Source organism: Scyliorhinus torazame, chromosome 18 (genome assembly GCF_047496885.1).
Source record: "Scyliorhinus torazame isolate Kashiwa2021f chromosome 18, sScyTor2.1, whole genome shotgun sequence".
Taxonomy (NCBI): Eukaryota; Metazoa; Chordata; class Chondrichthyes; order Carcharhiniformes; family Scyliorhinidae; genus Scyliorhinus; species Scyliorhinus torazame.
The window spans coordinates 117,442,834-117,457,433 of NC_092724.1; the positions used below are offsets into that span (position 1 = coordinate 117,442,834).

General features: G+C 43.7%; 1 protein-coding gene across 6 annotated transcripts in view; it reads right to left on the minus strand.

Moving 5' to 3' along the window:
- Window positions 1–6,266, minus strand: part of LOC140395442 (myosin-10) — a 194,539-nt gene extending 188,273 nt beyond the window's left edge. For all 6 annotated transcript variants that reach the window (XM_072483201.1, XM_072483200.1, XM_072483199.1 and 3 more), the window contains exon 1: window positions 6,118–6,266. The gene's annotated coding sequence lies outside the window, so the exon portion shown is untranslated. The remainder of the gene's footprint in view (window positions 1–6,117) is intronic.
- Window positions 6,267–14,600: the final 8,334 nt, after the last annotated feature.

A 14,600-nucleotide genomic window follows, 5' to 3' on the forward strand; every position in this document is an offset into this window, starting at 1 on the left:
GAAGCGGTTTTTGAATCTGTTAGTGCATGTTCTCAACCTTTTGTAACTTCCGCTCGATGGTAGAAGTTGGAAGAGTGAGTAAGCCTGGGAGGAGTCTTGGATTATGCTGCCCGCTTTCCTAAGGCACCGGGGGGGTGTAGTCAAGAGTCAATGGATGGGAGATGGATTTGCATGATCGACTGGGCGGCGTTCACGACTGTAGTTTCTTATGGTCATGGGCCGAACAGTTGCCATACCAGGCTGTGACGCAGCCAGATAGGATGCTTTCTATGGTGCATCTGGGTGAATGTTTGATAGTATGCCTCAAGCATGTATTACGTTATACAACTGATTTTAAGCCTGTAGATGGAGACGTTGTTTTGAGGAATCAGGAGGTGAGCAGCTCATTGCAGAATATCCAGCTTCTGTCCTAACTCTTGTAGACAGGATGTTTGTTTTGGCTAATCAAGTAAAACTTGAAGTCAATGGTGGTCACCAAGCTGCTTGTGGCTAAAGACCGATTGATGGTGCTGCATTTTACATCAAGGACAAATGACTGGATTTTCTTGTGTACCTGGCATGTGGTACAATTGATGTGCTGCTCACCAACTACTCAAAAGTCTAAACGTTACCAGGGGTATTGCTGCAAACTGGCATGGGATACATCTTATCGAGGAGGAGAAATTAGGAAGGCAATGGAATGTTGCTCATTGCAAGGGGAATGGAATATTAACGCTAAGGTGTTTTGCTACAGTTGTTCACGGCATTAATGAAACCACATTTAGAGTACTATGTTTTGGTCTGCTTACCTAAAAGGACACAATTATATTAAATGTAATCAAGAAGGTTCACTCAACACGGAGGTAAAAGGGGCTATTTTTTATAAAATATTTTGATTAAAACTACAGGAAGAATCATCTCCCCGCCTTACAAAAGTTAAACTTAGTTACCAAGTCCCCCCACCCTTGTGCCCACACAACTCCCATCCCCCACCCTTGTTCCCACAAGCCTCCCTCCCCTTACCCCACCCGCCCCCTTGTTCCCACATATGCCCCCCTCCCCGGCTGCCTGTTCCCACACGCCTCCGCCCGCAGTTCCGACACAACCAAAACATTACCACCAATCAGCAAGGCTCCAACCCAATGTTTAGTATTGCCGACAGTCTGAAAAAAGTACCTCCAGAAGTCCGCCAGCTTTCAGCACAACTAGAACAGCGCCAGGCCCATGATAAGACACCGATCGTATCCATCAGTCACCGCTTCAAGAAAAAAAAACGACTCATTCTAGCCTTCATAAGGGGTGCTTTCAGCTACTTTCAGCTTGACTTTTTACACTACTTTCAGCTGGATGAGACTCAGCCTTGCAAAGGATGAGGTAGAGTTCGCCCTCCTCAATGACTCACTCCAAACCTCCTCCTCCAACCAGACCCAGTTCCTCTATCCGCTTTGCTCTCACTCCCTCAACACAGCTCGTGTCCTCCCTCATTTTCCGCTTGAACATACCCGATGTGCTGGCCACCTCCGAACCACAGCAGGATAAGATCCTCTCGAGCAAGGTAGAAGGTAGATTCCGGCCCCGGGACACTGTGCAAACTCCACATGCATTCGTCCAGTGAGAGTCTCACCCCAACAACACAAACATTTGCAGGGTAGGTGGATTGAGCACACTAAATTGTCCCTTTGGATGCTCTAAATTAATGGAAAAAACAAGCGACTATCTTACAAGGAAAGGTGGGGCCTGTATCTTTTGCAGTTTAGAATAATGAGGGGCACTCTTATTGAAACATACAAGATCCTGAGGGGACTTGACAGAGGAGGTGCTGAAAGGAACTCTCTCCTTGTGAAAGAGACTAGGGTTTGAGGACATGGTGTCTCATTTAAGACAGAGATTAGGAGAATCATTTCTCAGAGGGCCATGAGTCTGTGGAACACTGTTCCCCAAGAGAGTGGTAGAGGTAGGGTCATTGAATCTTTTTACAGCTGAGGTAGCTAGATTCTTGGCTAAAGGACATAAGAGTGGTAAGATCAGCCACAATCTTACTGAATGGCAGAACAGGCTCAAGGGACCAAATGGCCTACTCTTGCTCCTAATCCTTATGTCAAATTAACAGTGAATGACATTGAGCACTGCAACGGCCAGAAAACAGCCACACTCTGACTTTGTGATGAGACACGTTGCTGGATAGTTTCCCCTTTTGACTCATTCCTCCACCAACATGGCTCACCAGAACTCCAGACCTTCCTGCAATGAGTTCAGTATGACACCAAGAAAGTGCAACAAAATTAAAGTGAATGCTGCTTTGATGTCAAGGGCATCTACTCTCACCTTTTTGTGAAGTTGCAAATGGAGGCCATTATCAACAATGGGAATAGGGAGGCTACTAGCCAAAACTACATGGCAACTTCACATGACCCAATGCTTCAATCCAACTCCTACTCTTTCCTTCCCTTAACCAAGCTACTAATATATGTCTACAGATTATCTTCAATAGTCACTGATCAAACAATATTACATGTGTCACTCATTTACTAAGGACATCTTGTTATAGTACTTACAAATCTCCCTCATCATCAAATTAAGACCATAAGACATAGGAGCAGAATTAGGCCACTCAGTCCATTGCGTCTGCTCCACCAATCATGGCTGATATTTTTCTCATCCCCATTCTCCTGCCTTCTCCCCATAACCCCTGATCCCCTTGTTAATCAAGAACCTATCTATCTCTGTCTTAAAGACACTCAGTGATTTGGCCTCCACAGATTCACCACCCTCTGGCTGAAGAAATTCCTCCTCATCTGTTTTATTAAAGGATCGTCCCTTTAGTCTGAGATTGTGCCCTCTGGTTCTAGTTTTTCCTACTAGTGGAAACATCCTCTCCCCATCCACGCTATCCAGGCCTCGCAGTATCCTACAAGTATCAATAAGATCCCCCCTCATCCTTCTAAACTCCAACGAGAATAAAATTATTATTATTATAATAATCCTTCTAAACTCCAACAAATATAGACCCAGAGTCCTCAACCGTTCCTCATATGACAAGCTCTTCATTCCAGGGATCATTCTTGTGAAATTAGCAAGAAAATTTGTTTTATTTGTTGATGTCCTAAAGTATGCACACAAAAAACTAAGCATTACTGTAGGGTCTTAGTTTCCACTCCAATTATTGTTACAGTATTGAAAGAATATCTGTCATTATGTTTCATATGTTCTGTTTCCCTCCAGTTCTCTTTGCATCTCCAGTCTATTAATTGATTAACTTCTATATAACATTATACTTGGTCTAATGGTCATGCTAGCTTTAAATATTTTCTCCCTAAAATTCCAGCATTTCAAAGCATTTTTGCTTTGTTGCTATTGCACTTAAAAGAGTGTCCTCTGTTTTTGAATGATGTCCATTAATGCAACCCAGATGTTGTTGCAGAGTTCAACATCAACCCTGAAGTTGTATACTTGGGTATGGTTATGTGGCTGTTTGAAATTTCAGACTTGGAAAATACAGCAAAAAAAGTCAGTTCAAGTTTCTAGAGCTTTCAATTATCACAAATACTTGTGCTGCCCAACTAACACAAGAAAAAAAAACACCAGGGAAATCATTTTATTGAATGTGCAAAGGACTTTTTAAATGAATTGGGAGCTCAATATAAACTCTAAAAACTAAGATGGATAGTGAAGCCAGTTTCATAGAACAGATGCAAGAACATTTACTTGATAGAAAAGGCCACAAAGCTTAAGTCCCATCGCATCCAGGATCAATGAAACAAAATTGAGAGGTGTTAAGAATGCTGGACTTTATATTTAGGTGGCTATGTTATAAACTGTCTCCTCTAATTCAAAAGAAAATGGAATAGCTTGGTAAGATGAGACTTCCTAGGAAATCTAGTTGGCAGGAGACAAGCCCATGTTGTTATGGAGATAAAAGCTCAAAATCAAAAAAATTCATTGAAAGTAAGGTGCGCATCTGACTCAAAGCGTCTTAAGGGAAATTAAAGATGGGTAATAAATGCTGCCCGAGCCAATGATGCCTGCACCCCTTGAAATTATTTTAAACTGTTTCTGCTGTGCCCAGACACCATTAGGCAGAGAGATTTGGGAATACAATCCTCAACAGCTGCTTCTATATCAAGCTGAAGAAAAGGACTGTTTTGGGGTTAAACACTAAATGTTGGTGAGGATGGATTCTCAGTTCGAAGAAACGAGGCTTGGAGAGTTAAGATTAAGAGTGGCCAGAAGGTGCCTTCCAACTGAAACACCATTTGATTATGTTCAAAAGACTGAGTGAAGGGGACTTTGTGAAAAAGGTCACTGGAAGATTGACCTGGGTGGGGCAGGAGAGATGATCCTGTTAAAGCTGGAAGGGGTTTGGAACTTTAAACATAATACACCACACTCTCAGGAAAAATATAATGAATAAAGGTGATGAGAGAGGTTTCGGTTGTGTTAAGAGGTTAATGGGAAACACCTTTTTCTATAGTTTAATGTATTACTGTAGTTGCCCAGGCAACGTTTAGTTAATGCTGATTTTAGTTTATTTGTTACAGTAAATGTCATAAATCACATTTGTCATGCAATTCCTTGATCACTGGGAAGTTTATGCCTCTAAATCTCTATGGAGATAGCAGATGATTTTGTACATTTTGATTTGGAATTCCAGGCTTAAGAGTGAAGAGAAAACAACAGAATGCGAGCAAAGGGGAAGCGGGGTAAAGAAAGCTGTAAAGTAAAGAATTCCAAATCTCTCTGCATCTGAAGTGGCAGGCAATACTTTTAATTAGCAAAATACAATTAATTTATGTCTTTTGTTTAATCGATTAATATTTTTAAAAAGGAAAACAGTGTAAAACCATGGTTTGGCCCCTTTAAGACAACTCCTTAAAATTTATTGGAAACTGAATTATTCATTTTTATCCTCCCCTGACCCCCCAGACTGTGGACGTACACGAACCAGACAGCATAAACCACGTGGGAACATCCATTCAACACACTCACCAAAATCACTCCAACAAAATATGCAAAATGTGAACAGAATCTTTATAAATGGAAGGATCTATTACAATGGTCTTTATGAAGGACTCCTGTGGTGCTCAACACTTGCAGACATACATCATATATGCAAAAATTCTAAGCTCTGCTTGGAGTGACGATGTGCAACATTCTTTACAGCCTGTTCACAAATATATAAGCTGGGGGGGGGGGGGGGGGAATGATAGCTAAGATGATCACTTCATTCGTACAAGTACAGATCAGTTTGTCAGTCAGATTACTACCACGCACCCATTATAAATTGACAGTGATCAACAAGGTATTTTGACTAAGAGCACAAAATGATCAAGTATACAAAGTCACCGGTGACCATATCTGGTATAATACCTGTATATGGCAGAGGACGGGGGAAGAGGGACACGGCAAGCTGTTAAGTCATGAACATATATTGGACAATGACTTATGCAAAACGTGGCCTTGCATTCGCATTCAACCACAGTTGGGCAGAGAGTTTAAAATGGGAAGGATGACCACCGCACCTTCAGAGCTGACGCTCTTGGATTCCAAAGCACACAGTTCCATAATTTTAAAAATCCGCATGCTGTCATTGCGACTAATTGGACACAGGGCTGCTACCAGACGGATAGCGACCCACTCCCCCAAAAACGCGGCTTACTTGTTAGGCTTGCTGCTGCAGTCGCCGCATTCACCGTGGCCGGAGGAGAGGCATTCCCACCCCACTGCACAAAAAACTTAATCTGTGCAAGTTGGCAGCTTTTTAGAAAACGACACAGGTCGCGAAAAATATTTTTGAAAAAGGAGTCGAAGTTTGGAAAGGTAGAAAACAAACGCCGGCGTATTCAAACCAGCCCTGCGAAAGAGTGAAATTTGCCAATGTGACAAAATAAAGGGCTATGTTTTCCCCTTCGCCCCCTCCCCAGGAAAAAAATAAAATCAGTTACATCTAAACTGCTAGAAATAAGCGGGTTGGCGGAGTAACAAAACAGTTCAACGACCTCACCCAGGCGGGTTGAGCCAAGCCAGGAATTCCTCAGATAACGGGAACAATGTTACACGTTTCGGTTGAAGGGACATTGGGAAGGGACAGCCCCGGATACAATGTGTGCAAGAGCCCCCCCCCAAAAAAAACACCCTTACCTCTCGCTGGAAACAAAGTCTCTCTCTGCAAGCGGGAGCAGCTTCCCGAGAGCGGAGGAAAAATTCCGACCTTCGGCACCGTCCAAACAATGCCCCCTTTTTTCCTTCTCACCCCCCACCACCTTCACTGTGAACGCACAAACTCTCTAATGAAGCAAGGGGGGAGGAGCGGCCACCTCAACCTCTCCGCCGCCCAGCCCCGCCCCCTCCCCGCGCTGGTTGGATACTCCTTCATCACAGCTTCGCCTCCCGCCAGCTCTCCCCGTCTTCCATTGGTTAATCCGCCTGACAATCATCAGCAGGCGAGCGAGAGAGAGGTGGCCGTCTTCCGCGCAGAGGCGGCCTCCAATTCCCATTGGTCCCCCCGAGCTGTCAATCATCCGATCTCCAGGGAGATTTAAGACGCTGTCGAAATTCAGATTGGCTCATTCCCTGGTGCACCGCCGCTGGACTATGCGGAGCGAGGGGATTGAGAAGAAGTCAGGCAGACAGACAGAGAGAAAGAAAAGAGGAGGGGGGGATTGAGGATGGATCTGGCACACACACAGAGGAGGGGGATTGAGAATGGGCCAGGCTCAGACGCCCCCAGACAGGGGGAGGAAGGGGATTGAGGATGGGCCAGGCTCAGACACCCCCAGATCGGGGGAGGAAGGGGATTGAGGATGGGCCAGGCTCAGACGCCCCCAGACAGGGGGAGGAAGGGGATTGAGGATGGGCCAGGCTCAGACACCCCCAGACAGGGGGAGGAAGGGGATTGAGGATGGGCCAGGCTCAGACACCCCCAGACAGAGAGGGAGGAGGAGGATTGAGGATGGGCCAGCTCAGACACTCCCAGACAGAGGGAGATTGGGGGGGGGGGGGGTAGGCTTGAGACCATTCCCCCCTCGGTCTGTCAGGAGGTGTCTCAAGCCTGGCCCCCCTTAATCTCCCTCTCGGTCTGTCTGGGGGTGAGGAGGGCCAGGCTCAGACACCCCCAGACAGGGGGAGGAGGGGGATTGAGGATGTGCCAGGATATATACACAAGCGGCTTATAGGATGAATTGGGGGTACGCCGTCCTTTTTTGTATGCTCTGCTTCAAACAATTTGGAAAATGCCCATTTCATAACCCAGCGAATGAAAGGCAGTAGCAGCAGCAGTTGTCCCTGTGATTGGGGAAGAAAGGGGATTTGTGGAACAATATCCAGCTTTGGGATGACATCATGTTGGGATACTTGCAACGAGGCCGGGCTTGCAGAGCTGTCCAGTATCGAAAGCTGCAGAACAAAGCAGCTCTGAGCTGCTATTGTATCCTTCAAACGACTGCTTCACATCGAAACCTGCAAAATACCAGGGAAGGGAACCCAACTCCTGTTGTATGGGGAATAAAAAACCTTCTAACCTGTAGCACTCAATGAATGGGCGCCTACTGTGCAGGTTGCACCGTGGGAAGTCGCAACAATGGACATAACCTAAATACCAGCACGTTGTAACATTTATTGGCAATTAAATTAACATTTTCCATCGCGAAGATGTGATTGTTGCATCTAAATATCCCAGCTGTTTAATGAATTATCTTCAACTAATCTAGTATGAATAATTCTGTCTTTCTAATATCGCGAATGCATCCGAAAGCCAATTTTTAAACCAGAATAAAGTGAAAGATTTGTGTGTGTGGCGAGCTTTCTTACTTTTGTTTTCAGACAAAAATAGAACTTCCCCACTCATTCATCAAGTCATTTCGCTGTATGCACCAGTAAAGTCCTGCTATTTTAATTGGCGCTCCTCCACCTTATCACTAACTTCCAACATCTGGTTTCATTGACTTGGACTGGGAGACCGTGAGAGGCCATTCATTGGCCATATAAGGCAAAATGAGGTGTGTGGAGACATGATTCAAACCGCACGCACGCCATTACATCAGCCTCTGGAGGGATCTGCAGTTCCATTTTCACAGTCATATATCACATAGGGCCAGTAGGCGGAATATTGCGTCAGATTGTTAAATCAAAGATCAGTATTAAAACAAAAGTTCGTGTGGTAAAAAAAAAATTCTATTCACAGAATTGTTATAGGACAGAAGGGGGCCATTCGGTCCGTCGTACCCGCTCTGGCTCTCCAATTGGAGAATTCACCTAATATGAAAAAATGAAAATGAATGAAAAATGCTTCTTGTCACAAGTAGGCTTCAAATGAAGTTACTGTGAAAAGCCCCTAGTCGCCACATTCCAGCACCTGTTCAGGGAGGCTGGTACAGGACTTGAACCATGCTGCTGACCTGCCTTGGTCTGCTTTCAAAGCCAGCGATTTAGCCCTGTGCTAAACCAGCCCTTAATACCAATTCTCACCTGCTCCCCATAACCCTTGCTGCACATTCTTCTTATTCAGATGACAATCCAATTCCTTTTTGAATGCTACCATTGTACCAGCTGCCTGCACCACACTCTCAGGCACTGCATTCCAGATCTGAACCACCGGCTGCTTGAAAACGTTTCTTCTCACCTTTTGCCAACTACCTTAAATATTATTTAGTAACTTTTAGAGCAATTAAATGTCAACCATTCATTTATTCTCCCCACCACGTGGTCAATTTTAGGTGCAAAATAACATTATTGCTTGTAAAATTGGCATAGTTCAGCATGCTTGGTGATATATGGTATTTCTAAATGTGAGGCAAAAGGTCTGAACAAATGGAAATTATAGTGGTGTAAATATCCCAACTAGTATACTCGAATAGCTTATCAATGATGGTGTTGGAGTGACAGCAAAGCTGGTATTGAACACTTCTTGAACTTTGGATAACTATTTTTGCCAATTCCCTATGTGCTGCTGAATCTTTAAAGCACAGAATATTTACCAGGACACTTTAATGAGCTTGCTGTTTAGTGTTGCTGTTTATATTTTAATGCTGTGGCCAGCCATATATTTCTCAAATTAAAACATTTTGCAGAGAGTTCAGTAACCCATTCATGCAGCTAGATATAAAAAGTTTATAGCATTGTATCTGTTATATTGAAAAAAACACGAAATAACTTGCAACACAAATATCATTATATCAATGACTTTGTAATTGATATGCAAAAGAGTTAGATTATTTTATGCATTAAAAGGTGGAAAATCTAGCCTGCAGATGAATCAGTCTCCTGTAATTCATAATGTTCTTTCATGTGTGAAATTGGACTGTGTGTATTACCAACATGGAACATCACAACTAAGACTCTGCCCTGTCCTCTCTCACCCACTTACACATATGCAAGAGGCCACACAATGGTTCACACTACTGCCTCACAGCGCCAGGGACCCGGGTTCAATTCTGGCCTACGGTGACTCTATGTGAAGTTTGCACCCTTTCCTCGTGTCTGCATGGGTTTCCTCTGGCTGCTGCGGTTTCCTCCCACTGTCCAAAGATGTGCAGGTCAGGTGGATTGGCCATGCTAAATTGCCCCTTAGTGTCCAAAGATATGCAGGTTAGGTGGATTGCACGACGTGCGTAGGGTTTCAGGGATAAGGCAGGGGCAGGGACCTAGGTAGAGTGCTCTTTGGGGGGGTCGGTGCAGACTTGATGGGCCAAATAGCCTCCTCCTGCACTGTAGAAATTATATGGATTAGGAGCAGTCTACTTTATTCGACTGAAATAATATCTGTGACATGTGCAACAAAACAAAATCAGCATTCTGTTCAACATGAGTGCATCACAACTTCGCCCAGTCCTGTCCTCACTCAACGTCAGCTCGCATACAGGCACGCATTTTCCACCTGTAACACTGAATAGCGAGTAGGATTGGAAACCATGGTTTATTTTTTCCCTTTCCTTAACCTGGAAGTGCTAAGGTAAATTGTAGCACTCTCACCGTCAATTTAACAAATCAGTTGGCTCAGTACAAGTTAAGGATTAAACCTGAAATCTGTCAGGACACAGTCCCAGATGATAGTGTAATTATCCACTATCCACAAGAGAAGGCACATTCTAATTTTGTACAGTTCTGGAGTATCCTCAGCTTTTTCAAGTGTTAAATATTTCTCCTTAGCATAAGGATGTCCACATTCACTGCATGTCCCATTTGAGAAGTCTTACTGTTTGCTTTAGTCTTCCAGCTAAATAGTTTAGCCATTAATTGTTCAAACAAGTTTCTATCTTGGCTTCCTGTATCTCCAGCTGTGACAATGTTCTTCTAACAACTTTTCTCATCTAAAAAATGTAATTCTATTAAGATCCTGTACAAAAAAATCAATTTGTTCATTCATATAAAATGGTTCTTATCTTTAGCTTGTTATATTGTCACCTATTAATTTACTTCATTGAAACAGTGAATGGTGAAGGTTTGAACTAGTTCCTGAGCCCCTGCTGTTTAGTAGATTCCTTCAGTGATGGTATTGTTGTAAACCTTTCACACGTTCAGACTTCATCTGCACATTACCCTTTACTTATAAATACGCAGAATGTTTATATAATGCTCTTTGACTTTCTCTGCCCTGTGTTTTATGAATTGAACAATGACAGTCTGCATTAAAATGTCACAGAGGTCATTTATTTATTTATCTTTCTTCTGCTGCTTGGCTTCACACTCTGACTAACTCCAAAAGTTGCTGCTGATTTATGTGAAATTTTTTATTAAGATATGCTATTTTCCTTAACACAAAGATTAATGGTAGTGTTGTTTGGAAAATAGAATTTCTCACAATATTTGAGGCTTCAGGGAGTGAAAGGTGATGCTGGCTTGATACTTCAGTTATCTTGTGAAAGCTCAGGGGTAAATATCCCTGGGGCAGAGGTTGTGGGTTCAACTGCCAGTCCTGGGCCTAAACTCATTACCCTATCCCAGACTGTCACTCTAGTGCAGTGCTGTGGGAACGCTGCAGTGTTGGAGGTGCCATCTTTCAGATCAGGCATTTAACCGAGATCCCGTCTACTCTTTCTGGTTAATGTAAAAGATCTAATGATACCCTTTTGAAAAAGAGCTGGGGAGATATCCCCAAGTATCTTGACCAATATTTATCCTTCAATCAACATCACAAAAAGAGATTATCTGATCGCCATCACAATGCTGTATGTGAGAGCTTTGCTTGTGTGTACATTGACTTCCACATCACAACAGTGAATACACTTCAAAAAGTATTTAATTAGCCATAAAGTCCCTTTGGCACATCGTAAAGTTGTGTAAGGGTCCTTCCTATTGATTCCCTTATTTCCCCTTTCTTTATTTTTGCTGTCAGCATTTTGATCCATGGATGCTTAATGGACATGTATCTTTAAGTCAAGCAGCAGAGAGGATGAGGAATTTAAATACATAGTATAGGGTACTGCTAGCTTTGCACAGCAAGAACCAGACTTCCCGGCACCAGATAGATGGGGTGGGACTTGGTTTGATTTATTGGCTGGTGGCCAATGTATTGACCAAAAGGTTATATTCTGCCTGGTAACAGGTGGCGATTGGATCCTATTCGAGTGGAATGATTTTTAGAGACCCATGGAGCTCAGTTTGAATCCTGGACACTCATGGGGAAGGACCTGCTCTCTCTCCCTCATGTTTTATCCAGAAATGCTGTGAGCTGCTCCATTTCTGAAACTGCAGAGACCTGAATTAATCTACAGTGAAAACCATTACAGACTGGAAAGCAGAAATCTCGACCTGAAAGCCTGGTTTGAAGGACAGTGTGCTTAAGACAACCATCTGAAACACAGACTTTTTATTTTCCTTTTATATATTTTTATTCACCCCTCTCTTTCCCTCTGTTTGTCTTGTGTGTGGGTGTGTGTGTGTGTAGAGGATGGGGGCAAGTTAAAATGGGGGGGGGGGGGGGAATTAGGAATTAGATAATAGTTAACCAGTTGTATTTGCTGCATATCTCATTATAGTTCTTGTGGTAAATAAAAAGTAATTATGTTTAAATTTACAGCCTGGTGACTGTAATTATTGGGCAGTCAAGGGCTAAAGATTTGTATTCTTCGAAGAATTATTGGCTAATTCAATTGTGTTGCGACTTTGGGTTAAGTGGTGCTGCAGCTCCCCCCCCCCCCCCCCCCCCGACACACACACACACACACTGTTCCCCAAAGGGTTAAAAAACAGAGTGTCTGTGAAGATACGCTATATAGAAAAGTCACTGAGATCCTATTTGGGATATGAAGTTATAAATGCACCGTCAAAAAAAATGTTCATTTATATGGTGTTTGTTATGGTCTTTACCGCCAATGAAGTGCTTTTTGAAGTGTCATCACTGTTGTACTGTAAGAAACATTGCAGCCAATTTGTACACAGCAACTCACACAAACAGCAATGTGATAATAACTAAATAATCTATTTTTTGTGATGTTGATGGAGGAATAAACGTTTGGCCAGGCCTCCAGGGATAACTCTCTTGCTTTTCTTTGAAATAGCACCAATGGAATCTTTTACATCTTCCCAAGCAGGCAAGTGGAGCTTCAATTTAATGTCTGGTCTGAAAGACAGCATGTTCAATGTACAACACTCTCTCAGTACTGCACTGGATTGTCAGCCAAGGCTCTCAAGCAAAGGTATATGGTAAGAACCCTTCCCGTTTATTTCCTTTGTTCCCATTTTCTTTTCTTTTATTATTTTTGCTCTGTGAACTCATAATCGAAATATGCCTTCAAGCAGAGGACTTACGCTGAAGCAGCCTACTTATTGGGACAGTAAGCTGCAGGTTTTGTATTTTGGTGAGGAGAAAACAAACTTGCCGGCACTGAGCGAATCTGAAGATCCAGCTCTGGAGGAAGTTGGTTCAATTGGCTGGCTGGCAATCTGTGGGTTGACCGGGGACAGTGTTCTGCCTGACAATAGTCGGTCATTGCTCCCTGTGTGATGCTTCTGAGAGAGCTGGGCAGAAGTGATTAGATCTTGGAAGGAGAAGGAACAAACTCTCTCTCTTTCTGAAAAAACTGCTTCATTGTTTTAAAACAAGTGAGTGCATGGCACATCTTCACTATAAATTTGAAATGATCTTGAATCTACAGAGAAAGTAAACAACCATGCCTGTTAAAACCATCTCAAGCCTAGAAGGAAGAAGTACCGAAACAAAAGCTTGAACCTCAGGCAGACATTAACTGGGAGCCACCCCAGTGCATCAAAGATCCTTTATCCTTTTATTTTTTATTGATATTTTCTTTATCTCTCAACCACCCTTTTCCCTCTGTGTTGTTTGTCTGTGTGTGTAGGGAGTGGGGGTAGATAGAGGGTGGGGTTTGGGAAAGGGTATTAAGTACAGTTACAGTTTTGTCAGCTTAATTATATGACTGTTAAATGGTTATTTGTGTGTTAAATTGACAAACCTGGTGATTGCAGTTTATTGGGCTCAGCCAAGGACCTCAGGTTTTTAAAATAACATCTAATTCCATTTGTGTTGAGACCCCGGGTCAAGAGGGGCTGGAATTGACCGCGTACTAGCCCAGGGTGTTGGGAAAATACTTGTAAAATATCTGAAATATTTCAAAATGGCCAGCACAGAAAGTGCAATGATATTCAGGTTTTTCAGATAGAGGGGTGGCATGGTGATGCAGTGGTTAGCACTGCTGCCTCACAGCGCCAAGGACCCGAGTTCGATCCCGGCGCTGGACCACTGTCTGTGTGGAGTTTGCACATTCTTTCCATGTCTCCGTGGGTCTCAGCCCCCACAGCCGAAAGATGTGCATGGTAAAACAGAAGAAAGGAAACAAACTGAGGGACAAAGCAAAAAAGAGCCGCTCCTGTTAAGGGCACTGCCCAAACATATCAAAGATCAACGGAAACTTAAAAACATCAAATAGTGGTGCAATTAAAGGGGTCAATAAAGCACCCCAACCCCTGTGGTGCCCACCGGGCATGGAAGGCCTTGATGGTGCCCGTGGACACCGCATGCTCCCTTTCCAGGGACACCCGGCTGCGAATGTAGCCGCGGAAGAGAGGCAGACAGTCTGCCCTGACGACCCCCTCGGTTGCCACTCCCTGGACCTATAAATGCCACGCTTCGCCAGGCCCAGGAGCAGGTTCACAAGGAGGTCCTCCGCATTAGGTAGATTGGCCATATCTTTTTATTAAAACAGTAAAAAATACTGGCTAAATGGTACAAACACTAATCTTGTGTTGGAGAAACAGGATATCCTCCCCTCAGTACCAACGTACGGGGAGTGGGGGTCGGAAACTCTGATTATTAAAACAGTTCACAACACAGTTGTACAAAAAACAAATGGTGCAAGCACTAAACTTTGCGCTGGAGAGACCAGATACCCTCGCCTCTGTACCAACAGAAGGGAAAGGAAGGGGGTGTGGTGGGGAGAGAGGGGAAAGGAGGTGGTGGGGAGGGAGGGAGGAAGACGGGGTGTTGGTGGAGTGGGGGGCAATGGGACACTGCCTGAACTATCTACGGAGGTAGAAAAACAAAAGAACCTTCAATTACGATGTGCCAAATTCTGGGATTCCCCCAGAGGGGGTGAGGGGCGACACAGTGTCAGACACGAGTGAGCCATGCACCATGCTAAATTGCCCCTTAATTGGAACAATTATAAAAA